This window comes from Trachypithecus francoisi, unplaced genomic scaffold (genome assembly GCF_009764315.1).
Source record: "Trachypithecus francoisi isolate TF-2019V2 unplaced genomic scaffold, Tfra_2.0 Lachesis_group10, whole genome shotgun sequence".
Classification (NCBI taxonomy): domain Eukaryota; kingdom Metazoa; phylum Chordata; class Mammalia; order Primates; family Cercopithecidae; genus Trachypithecus; species Trachypithecus francoisi.
In genome coordinates this window covers 92,036,175-92,048,067 of record NW_022681455.1, presented here as the reverse complement: position 1 = coordinate 92,048,067, position 11,893 = coordinate 92,036,175, and the positions used below count along the sequence as shown (strand labels likewise).

General features: G+C 41.7%; 1 long non-coding RNA gene across 1 annotated transcript; it reads right to left on the bottom strand.

Moving 5' to 3' along the window:
* Positions 1-231: 231 nt before the first annotated feature.
* LOC117088755 lies at positions 232-10,735 on the bottom strand. Its single transcript, XR_004439301.1, has 3 exons — positions 10,679-10,735; positions 1,211-1,319; positions 232-511 (listed from the first exon to the last, which is right to left on the bottom strand). It is a non-coding gene; the product is annotated as an uncharacterized LOC117088755 (long non-coding RNA).
* Positions 10,736-11,893: the final 1,158 nt, after the last annotated feature.

Genomic DNA, 11,893 nt, shown 5'->3' with positions numbered 1-11,893 from the left:
ATTAGTGTAATTAAATTATTTTTCTATGGCTCTGGACAAAGAGGAGTACCCTTCTTCAATCATCCATGTTGGACAGATGTTTCTTTAAATTAAAAAAAAAATTCTTCTCTTGAGTACTTTTTAATGTCAAAGAAACTGTGAATATAGAATTGTTCTAGTTTTAGATTTCTTCCTTTTTACGAGCTTTCTTATAGCAAGGCATGAGGAAGCAGCAGACACCCACTGGAAAGATTAGCGAGAGAAAATTAAGTTTTATTTAGGAAAGAAAAACTTTAACAAAAAGACCTGGAAAGAGATCCCATTTTAGGTGACAGCTACCTGGACAATGCTCTGTTCTTAGGATGTGGTTGTCTGGTCCTCTCCCTTTCTTCTTGCTATGCTCCAAAGAGCAAATATTTGGCATTTAGGAGTCTTTTTTCTTTTTTTTTTCCTTTTTCTTGAAAAGACGTACATCAATGATTTTTACCATCGCTTTGAAAGCTAATCTTCTAAGGCCAGAGAAGAAATACGTCTTAAAAAAAAACAAATTAAATTGTACTTTTTTTAGATTTTATTATTTAGGCTGTTATTTAAGAATGGTGAGAAAGTTTTACAGCCTTGTGGAAAAGAGATGTAGCATTTCTTCCACAAATTATCAAAAGTAGTGAATCTATTTAAATCGTAACATGATACTTTCATAATTGTGTGGATGTGTGTGGAGAGGAGAGTGGGTAAGGCCACTTAGAATTTGTAAAAGGAGTGAAAACCTTCTAGGCATAGATAAAGATGTATCACATGTGATATCATTATATCCTGTGGTCAAAATCTATTATGAAAAAATTACAAACAGTACTTATTGGAAAAATGATTGAGAATACAACCTTTAGGTTTAAAATCAATTCTCCACAGTTATTTTAGAATAGATCCAATGAAAATGCAAAATTCTTCAGTCAAGAGAGATGGTTTAGCATTAAACCAAATGCTAAAAGCTCTTACAATGCATTTTATTTATCTAGTTTAAGAAAACTCAGAAATGTCCAGAAGGTTGCATTCTTCATCCTATCATCATAATGGAAGTCTGATGCATTCTTTTTCAAATCATTTTTTACATTATCAACAGGAAGACAGATGCTTTCTTGGTCCTCCCCTGGAATTTCCAGCCCTACTGTGGATGTTTCTGTTTGCTCTGTTTCTCTGAGTGAGGGTGAGTGTCTGACTGTGTGAAATGTACCTAAACAAAATGCCAGGCATGTTCATCAAGTAATCCTTTTTTCAGTCCAATAATGATGCCTGATACAGTGTTCACAGGATCATCTTTTGTTTTCTTAAATTGAAATGGCCTATGTAAGAGCAAGAGACAGATTATGTTTAAAACATTTTGGCAACCACAGTGATGGGTTTGCAACACAAGTAACACGCTACACCGATTAGGTTTCTCCACTAAGAGCTGGTTGTGTTAGCATATCAGATTTCCTGGAGTGGGACCAGCCACATTAGAAAGAAACAATCTCTACAAGGTTTTGACATCAGATTTTCTTTGATAAATATGGGGGAGAAAAGGACCCTTCTGTAATTTTTCTCTGGTGTTTACAGGTATTGCTGGGTTTGAAAGTAGAATAGATACGCAAATAGGAAACACCATTGCTGAATTTGTTTCAGATGTCCCCTGTTTACAGAAATACAGCATTCATTTGTTGTACCTGGTGGCTATAACTGCTCTAATTGTGCTGTAGACTCGTTAACAAGTTTGTTGAAGTTGCACATTATAATTTTAAAGGAGTTAATTGAATACTAATCCAATGCGCGGCACAAAAATTATTTGAACCATTCCAAGGAAAGCCGAAAATCCCACCAGCTGCCTTGGTCCTAGTAAATCCCTACCCCTGTGAAACTGAGAAAATGAATATTCAATATTTTTTCCATTTGAGTCTCTTGACATTCTATTGATTCACTTTATTTTCCCAACAATGTTCTGACAGGTTTCCCAATGTGCATTCTGCACATTCTTTGATATTCATCTTGTGATTGCCTTTGAAAATGAGTGCCATAGCCAACTTTGGGCTAGGGCTTAGAACTCAGGAGCTCCAAGCCCCTTGCATCCCAGAAGCCAGCATATTCATAGAATTTTACTGTACTACCATGCAATCCTCACATATGGGACACAGTCAAACATCAGAAGAGGAAGGAAGTTCAAGAGTGCATAAAACCTAAAATATGTTTGTGAACCAGGTTATTGCTCTGGGGGACTTAGTGGAGGGGGCCAAGAGAAGTGGGAAATGTCTGAACCTAAAGATTGTGCCAGTGGGCCGGGCAAGGTGGCTCAAGCCTGTCATCCCAGCACTTTGGGAGGCCAAGGCAGGAGGATTGTTTGAACCCAGGAGTTTAAGACAAGCCTGGGCAACATAATGAGACCCCATCTCTACCAAAGAAAAAAAAAAAATTCCAAAAATTAGCCCAGCATCGTGGCAGGCACCTGTGGTCCCAGCTACTTGGGAAGCTGAAGTGAGAGGATCACCTGAGCCTAGGAAGGTCAAGGCTTCAGTTAGCCGTAATCACGCCACTGCACTCAAGCCTAGGTGACTAAGCAAGATCTTATCTCAAAAAAAAAAGAAAGAAAAAGAGAGAGAGAAAAGAAAAGATTGTGCTAGAAGAGGAAAGTGAAAGAAAAGCAAATAACTTAGAGATGAAAAAGTCAGAAGTAGAAGTAAATAGATGTGGCAGGAAGGTAGCACTCATTTCAATAATTTTTGTAAAAGGAGTAGTCCATTGATTGTCAGAGAAGTGGCCTGACTCATAGAGAAGAAAGAGAGCACAGGAACAGGTGAATCTCCTGTTGTGGCAGGATCTAAAAGCCAGTTGGTCGATATCATCAGTCTAGGGGGTGCCATTAGCACACAACTAGGTGACTGCAGGCTCCTTCTTTCCATTAAAATGGTGTCCTTTGTTAGAAGAGGGGCCTTACCTCTGTAAAAACTAGATGTTGACCAGAGTTCTTCAGAGTAATGAATGTGGTGTGTGGATTTTTCCCAGAGAAACTCCTGATCAGCAATATGGTATTCTCCATATGCTGTATCTAAGCATTTTGTAACAGGAGCTTAAGTTCACTCAGGTTTGCATTTCTTAGCCCCTAGGTCCAAGCAATGCATATAGTATACTCTCAATAGTATTTGTAAAATGAGTGAATGAATGAATGAAAAGTACATAATCTGGTCGGGTGCGGTGGCTCAAGCCTGTAATCCCAGCACTTCGGGAGGCCGAGGCGGGCGGATCACGAGGTCAGGAGATCGAGACCATCCTGGCTAACACTGTGAAACCCCGTCTCTACTAAAAAATACAAAAAACTAGCCGGGCGAGGTGGCGGGCGCCTGTAGTTCCAGCTACTCAGAGGCTGAGGCAGGAGAATGGCGGTAAACCCGGGAGGCGGAGCTTGCAGTGAGCTGAGATCTGGCCACTGCACTCCAGCCCGGGCGACAGAGCGAGACTCCGTCTCAAAAAAAAAAAAAAAAAAAAGAAAAGTACATAATCTATAATGTAGAAAATATCAGTTTGGTTTCTCTCTCAAACAGGATTCATTTCTTTTCACATGACAGGTAGGTAAGTTAAGTTAAGCAACTGCCTCTCTCTCTGTGTATAATTGATCTTACTGACTTTAAAGATTAAGTTGCAGATAGATAGATAGATAGATAGATAGAGTGCTATATAGATACACATTCTTTGACATATCTGTTAAACTCAAGATGTGTTTAAACGGTATCTTTGGAATTGCATCTTGAAGGTAGGATATTCTGTCCATTTATCTCCTAACCATTTTAGCAGCTAAGATCTTAGACTTCTCCACAATTTAGGTCCCTGGTTAAATTAAGGAGCCTGTTCAATCAAAACATATCAAGCTGGTGGATTTGACTGCTTGAGTATTGACTTTGGCAAATGGTCTATGAGCTGAAACAAAACCTATCTGATGGCTTTCCTTTCTGCTGAATGTACTTAAAGCAATGAATGCCACGTTTAGAGTGTGATGCAATGATATTCATACCCATTTCATTTTTATTATTTTTCTTGAAAAAAAAAGTCTGTAAAGGTAATGCGATTTTAATGCAATGCAACTGAATTAAAATTAAGATTTTAATGAAAAATCTTCCTGATTTGTTTTCATGGGGTGGTGGTTGGTTCAAAAATTAAATATTTCGAAGGTATGTATTGCTTTAGTCTTTATATAAGAGCTTTTAATCTGTGTGTCACCTTCTTTGATACAGTAGACTGTCATTTAATATTTGTGAATTAATACCTCCCCTCCCCTAATACCCACTATAAGTTACAGGAGGGCAGGGCGGGTGTGGTGGCTCACACCTGTAATCCCAGCATTTTGGGAGGCTGAGGCAGGCAGATCACGAGGTCAGGAGATCAAGACCATTCTGGCTAACATGGTGAAACCCTGTCTCTACTATAAATACAAAAAATTAGACTGGCGTGGTGGCAGGCGCCTGTAGTACCAGCTACTTGGGAGGCTGAGGCAGGAGAATGGCGTGAACCCAAGAGGCAAAGTTTGCAGTGAGCCGAGATCACACCACTGTACTCCAGCTTGGGCAACAGAGCAAGACTCCATCTCACAAAAACAAAACAAAACAAAAAAGAAACTTACAAGAGGGCAGAGATTACATATTCTTGATTTACTCAGAACTCTTTGTATACAATAGCTGGTCAGCCAGCTAATGTTACATGTTTTAACTGCTACTGAGATTTATTCATTATTTAAATTAATAAGATTCTGCAAACTATGACCCAAGGGCCAAATCGGGCCCTATACCTGTTCTTGTAAATAAAGTTTTATTGAATACAGCCACATTTGTTCCTTTACATATGGTCTATGGCTGCTTCTAGCAAGCAGTGGCAGAGTTAACTCTAACTAGTTGTGACACAGACCATATGGTCCACAAAGCCTAAATTATTTTCTATCTATCATTTTCCAAAAATGTTCACAGACCCCTAATTTGCAATGTGCTTGGCATTGTGCAGGCTTGTCGTGGATTATCCCTTTCAACTTTCACAATATGTACTACTACGTGGTATATACTGTTGTTATCCCCATTTTATGGATGAGGAAACTAGGCCACAAAGAGGATTTGCAAGGGATTGGGAGAGTGGGAAGCAGAACCCAGTTAGGCATGACTCCAGAGTCCAGGAATCCTTGAGTCTGTGACTGGAGATGGGTGGTGGGGTGCACTTCTACTTCTCAAACTCACCACAAGCAGCAACTCCAGTCCTCTGGTCAGGGAGGGGTAGCTGGGAACAAGGGCCAGAAGGTACTATCGCCAGAAGGACAGGGAGAGGCAAGGGGCCTGTCTGCCTCTCAGGGCTGCATGCTGACAGCTGCCATGCCAAAGACAGAAAGCAGAGCTGCAGGCTACAGCTATCAACCTCCCTCCCACATGGGCATCCACGGAGTTTAGTTTGGCACCAAGGTGTGAGCTCTTAGGCAATGTGGGAGCCCAGCAAGGCACACTCATGGTCACGCTGGCTCTATAAACACAAGAGAAGGATGCTTGCCTGGTGGCCTTGTGCTAGGACCCTCTGCATTGGGCTTGGGTGGCAGTCTCCCTTAGAGAAACCATTTGCTCCTGCAAATCTGGGTTGGAAAACTTTTACCTCCTACCAAGACTGGTGCCCCTTAGTCTACAGAGGCTCCGATGGAGTGGGGGAGAATTTTCAACTTAAGTCCTTAAAAAAGGGGACAAAGAGGCTAGCAAACAAATAGCTGTAATATGAGCAGACTTCTTTCATCTGAATTTTTTTAAAAAAATCCCTCTGCTAATGACTTGGTGATTTTCACAGTACTAAATGTGCTGACTTAAAAAATCTGTGGGAGGTCAATAATTTTCCCTCTGCCTGTCACTGTGCTGATTGTGGTCCCGATGCACCTTAATTACAACACCTACAGGTGGAGTACTATACAGTGTTTACATTAATCAGAATAGATTTACTGAGGGAAATAAACCTGCTGGCTTCCTTAGAGTTGCGCTCTCATCAGGCAGCTACTGGGCTGGCCAGACTGTGGGTTAGTGCCTGGGCTAGGAGCCCAGACCCCAGCCTCATAGCAATAGATAGTCTCAGAGCATCGCTATCCTAAACTGGTGTGCTGGTGCTTAGCTAATGAATCAACAGAAAGTTCTATTAACAGAAACTGCATTTCAGAATTTTGAGATCAAAGGAGGAAAGTGTGTGAGTGTGTGTGTGTGTGTGTGTGTGTGTGTAGAGAGAGAGAGAGAGAGAGAGAGAGAGAGGGCAGAGGGAGAGAAAATAAGAGATAGAGAGAATGTGCAACTGTTAGAGAACTGACTTCATTCTCTGTGGCCACGAAGAACAAGAGAATCACACGTACCTTAGAGGCATAAATTGCTTCCCACCCCAAGTCTTATACTTACATAAAGAAGAAGAGTAGAAGAGAAAGTCTGTTGGGAAATTAAAGAAAGACTAAAGAAGATACACAGAGCTGTCCAGTTGGGATGTGGGCAGAGAAGGGGTAGGTTTTGCTGTGTGTTTGTTGTTTTTCAAATTCATTTTTCTTTTGCATTTTGAATGAGGCTTTATTTTTCTTTGGATTTGAAGAGAGGCCAACAACCTCCATTGACCCAGACGGCCAATATGGGTGAGTAGCTAAAGTCACCAGGTCTTTGATTAATTTCTGTCCTTTACTTTCCTCATACATAAAATGGGCTTAACAGTAGTACTTGTTTCACAAGGTCATCACAAAGGTTTATTGCAATAAAATGCATAAAGTGCTCACAATAGTGCTTGGCTCATAGTAGGTAGTCAATTACAGTTACCTATGATGATGATGATGATTACTTTTTAGAGATGAGGTCTTGTTTCATCACCAGGCTGCAGTGCAGGGATGCAATCATAGCTGACCACAGCCTTGAAAAGTTACCTATTACTGTCAAAAGTCATTGAGAAGATGGACTGTTAGAGTCAATGAGACTCAAGTTTCTAAACCTTTCTAAGCCTCAGTTTACTCATCCATAAAGTGGCGATAACAGTACCTATAAATGAGAATTGCATGCAAAGTACTTTGCATATAGTCAGCCTTCATAAGTACTAGTTATTATTAGCAGCAAATGTGGGAACTTTCTAATTTGTAAGAAAGGGACACAGCCCTAAGTGTTTGCCTGATCAGGTTGTGAAGTCACTACCTTCTTCTCAAGATAGTGCTCAATTCTTCAGTCATTGAATAGTCAACACCCTCCCCAGCACGTTGTCCCTGGGTTTTTGGTTATGTCTAGATTTGGCCAGTAGAGTCCTGAGAGCACATCTCATCTAGAAAAGGAGCCTGCAAAACTGTAGCATGTACTTGAGAGGGAAAGCCCCTGGGATGCTCCAAAGACGAAGTGGAGCCACAGGAAAATATTTCAATGAAAACAATTTGCATAGCATTTTCCAGAGCAAGGTCCTTGAATCAGTTCAATTCATGAAATAGAGTACATGAAGATTTTATATTTTCAAAAAAAATTCATCCATTTGTCTTTGGGAGGCATAGTCTGTCATTACTGTGAACAGGAGCCTGGTCTCCTTGGTGGGCACCACACCCAGCAGGCACAAAAGCTTCTCCTGGCTTGAGGCCACCAGCAAAGGCAGCCTGTGTTTCTCCAGCATCTTGGCTCTGGGTTGTCTCACCCGTGTTGAATGGTTTCTCTGCAGGAGCAATTTTAGGGCTAAAAAAAGTCAAAAGAGGAAGGAAAAAAAAAAGAAAGGAAAATAGGGAAACATCACTCTTCTATCTCCACCTGGCCTCATTTACTGCACTTATACATTCATTAGAAAAACGCAAAGTCCAAGTGGGAAAGAGGGAGTTCCCAGGCAAAACAAGATTTTGCGATCATTTGCCAGAACGGTCCTTCTTTCTGTTGCCCCTGACTGCAGCCTTCCCTTGCCAGTAAAAATGAGCCTGTGAAATGCTCGTGGAGATCTGTTGTTAGGCTAGGGTACTTGGATCTAATTCTAGAAGGTTCAGATCTTCAGCCTGTTACTTCTTATTTCACTGGTCCAGAAAGAGCTGCTTATATGATAAGACTGGCAGAAAAGAAGGGTATGGTGTAAATACAGTCCCTGTCTCACCTGGAGCCCTTTTGCCACTTGCAATTATATGGTTTCATTTCAGTGCTTGCAGCTGAAGCTGACCTTTCTTTGCATTACAGCTAGTTTCATTAACACCTTTTTCTTTCCTTCCTCTGTGTGAGGTTTTATAATTTGGTTTTGATGGCCAGATTGCTTTGGGGAGCACGGGCAGCCTGTGGCACCATCCTGGGCACAGTGGATACTTACAAAAGACTTAGATGCAATTCTTGCTGCTGAATTCCAGTTGGAACTTCAAAAACAGATGTGGTTAACAGAGTACATGTCTGATTTTCAGAAACCTAGTGTTTTAGAACCAAAACAGATTCGAGGACTTAATAAGGAATTAACCCCTCCTTTTAAAAATAATGAAAGTGAGGCTCAGATGTCATAAGAGACACGAACAAGGACACTTGGTCACAGCATAGCCAAAATATAAGGTCACATTTTTGCCCTGAGGTTGGCCACAATATGGAATAACAGTTTTGCCACCAATCTTGGAGTCTCAAGATATGTAACTAATGTAAGTCTTCGAAATAATACATATTAGAGTATTTTAAGAGTAATCTTTTTATCCAAATAAGATGAAATGGCTTTAGAACTTTTTCTTTAATAGGAAGAGAAGCCTAATTGGCACACTCTTTGCTTGTATCTTACTGTGTGCTTAAGGGTTTGAAATCACTTGGTAGAACAAAGTCCTTAAAACAATCATGAACAGTGGTCATAGAAAAGGAAGCGGTGGGACTCTTCAGAGAGAAAAGGGTCTCTAGGTAAAGATTCACTTTGCCAGGAAACCTCACAAATTATAAACTAGTGGCATTTCCAAATGAGTGGTATTTTACTTTATGGTTCTTTGAAGCATGTATGAATCATTCTGAAATTATTATATGAAGAACTGATTTTATGACATGAGCTCATGTGGTACCTTAGCTCCCAATTGGATATCCTGGGGGAAGCAAAGACAGTGTGATTAATCAAGAGAACCAAAACTAAATTTCTAGACCTTATTTCTGACCCTAGTTCTGCCTCGAACCAGCTGTGTAACTGGGCAAATTACTTTGCCTCTGTCAATTTTGGTTTCCTGGTTAAAGATTTCTACTAGAGGGTCTCTAATAGGTTGCCAGGTCGCGAAGGAAAAAAAAAAAGAAAGGAAGGAAGAACGGAGAGAAGGAAGGGAGAAGGAAGGGAGGAAACAAAAAATAAAACAAAAACAACACACAGGCATCCAGTTAAATCTGAATGTCAGATAAACAATGAATATCTTTTAGTGTAAGTATGCCCCATGTAATATCTGGGACATACTTACACTAAAATCAAACCACTATTCATTCTTTTCTGAAATTCAAATGTAACTGAGTATTCTGTAATTTATCTGGCAACCCTAGGCCTCCAATTCTATAAGTAATGATTCTGACTGTATTTGTTTCTAAAAGTCTCTATGAAGGGCGGGGGGAGGGGGGAGAGAAAGAGAGAGAGAGAGAGAGAGGAGAGAGAGAGAGAGAGAGAGAAGCAATCCCCTGAAAGCACTCACCAGCCGATTGCTAGTCTGCAGAAGGACAGCTCATGGCATTAGAGTAAAAGTCTCTTTAGGCTGAGAGGCAACCCTGGAGAAAACAACGCCCTTTCCTGATGACATAGGCCCCTCCCATGGCTGTCTTGAGAGCCAGACCTCTTTGTGGGCTTAGGGAGCTCTGTCCCCTGAACCGTCTCAGTGGCAGGCAGTACTGTACTGAGTGCCCTAAGAGAAAGCCTGGTGAAGAAAGATCATCTCTAGTCCCTTCCATACACAGAGACAATTGCAATTAATCCCTGTTGTGAGCCATCAGGCACTAAGGATCAGAGAATTCTCACAACAGGGGCCTAAACAAATCATCCTCAGGTGGAAACCAGGAATGGATCCAGCCTCCCCTTTCTCCCTAAGTAATGTGGACATAGACAGCAACCACCCTAACTTGTTTGTTATGGGACTGGGTAGGAGTGGGAAGATAGAGCAAGATAGAGAGAGGAGAGGATGTGAGATGCTGGAAGTCAGTGTTGCAGGCAGTTACCAAAAGGCCGGGTAGTTAGAAGTGGAATGAAAATACTGAGATTTCCCCCAAAACATTAAAAAATAATTGCAGATAACACTTTATTCTGTGTTACAGTGAGGTCCCTCCCGTAAGCATAATGACTGCTTCTTTGGTCCATTTAGTTTGGGTCTTTTGCAATTTATCAGAGATGCGTTCCCTGGAGTCTGGGATCCCATTCAAAGCAGTGTGGGCGCATGCATAAGTGTGTTGATTGCATTTCCACAATCCTCAGATTCTGCCCTTGAGAGGGCCTGTCCCTCCACTGATTCCTGGGATGGATGGGCAAACAGAGCCCCAGTGTCTCCAAAAGCACTACTGAATCCCCCTCACCACCACCGCCACGCCGCCAGGAAATGAATTAACCTGGACACCCAGACAGCTGCCATTAACTCGACCTTCCCTCCATAAAGAAGCACGCAGAGCCGGAGAGTTAAGAGGATATGGTTAGGATACAATGTTTAACAGAGAGAAAGAAAGGAGGAGAAACAACTCTTTGCTTTAGATGCAAATAAACTCAACTTCACCTTTAAAGCTGAAAACCTGTGCCCTTGGCAAGACGTTTGGGGACTGTTCCAGAGATATTAATCTTCCTCCGTTTACATGTTAAATAGATCTTTGGAAACGGTTTCTCCAGCACTGTTTTTTCTCTCCGGCACAATCTCCTTCTCTCTTTCTTTTTTTAGTACAGTCAGAACTCCCCAGCAGCGAGAAGCCCTGGGGTACGAAGGTTGAGGCACTAACCCGTGTGGATTTCAGAGCCATCCCCGACTGCGGGCTATTGGGGCGGCCAGGCCCGGCCTGCCAGCAGATGGCGCTGTGCCGCACGATTTGGACCCTCGTGTGCCCGGCCGGCGCTGGGAAGGAGACAGACGCCTCAAAGTTTCTAGTGCCATTCCTGGACTGAAACAAATGTTTGTGGAATTAAGTAGTGATTTCCTTTAGTCTGCGCCACTCTTACTGGCTGTGTTTTCAGGCCTAGATGTTAACATATGCCACATATTACTTTTTTTTTTCCTGGTGAAATCGGGGGTTTCCAAACAGCCTCATCCTAAGTGTTCATGTCAGCTAGCAAAGGTCTGCATTTTCTGATAAAATAACTCATAAAACTTCCATATTAAGAGCTAAAATGGTTTGGAAGACAAAGAAGTGCTGAGAAATGTAAGTAAACAGAGCACCTAAGATTTTGTCTTTCTAAATAAACAAAAGGGGGGGGTGTTACTTTATTAGGCTCAAAAACTACGCAGGAGAGCGACTAGGAGACTGGAGGCATTCGGGAAAAAGTGTCTCTGGCTACTGGCAGGGGGAGGGGGTTGCATTATGTGGTTGCTGGAAACACAGAGGTGCAATGATCATAAATGTAGAATCGTGGAGAAAATTTAGGATGTGTGCGGAACACCCGAGGAACAGCCAGAAGTCCCTGGGTTTTCAGAACCCAGTTAAACAACAATGGGTTAAGGGTGATAGGAATTGCCAGTGCAACTGCTTCACCATGCCAAGTGGCTCCATTAGTTAGGGTTCAGTATGTATTTAATGTTGCCATAAAAATCCGTCTTCTCAAAGTAAACAAGGCAAGTCTGTGTGCATCTCCGACAAGATGTATGAAGCTTTGTTTGGGATAATGGATTTGACATGAGTAAAAACACTGGGGATTAAATGGACCCAGCACGGATAAATATGACTAATTGTCATCTCCTCGTATCAGCGTAAACATCTCTAGCACCGCAGACTAGGGGGAGATG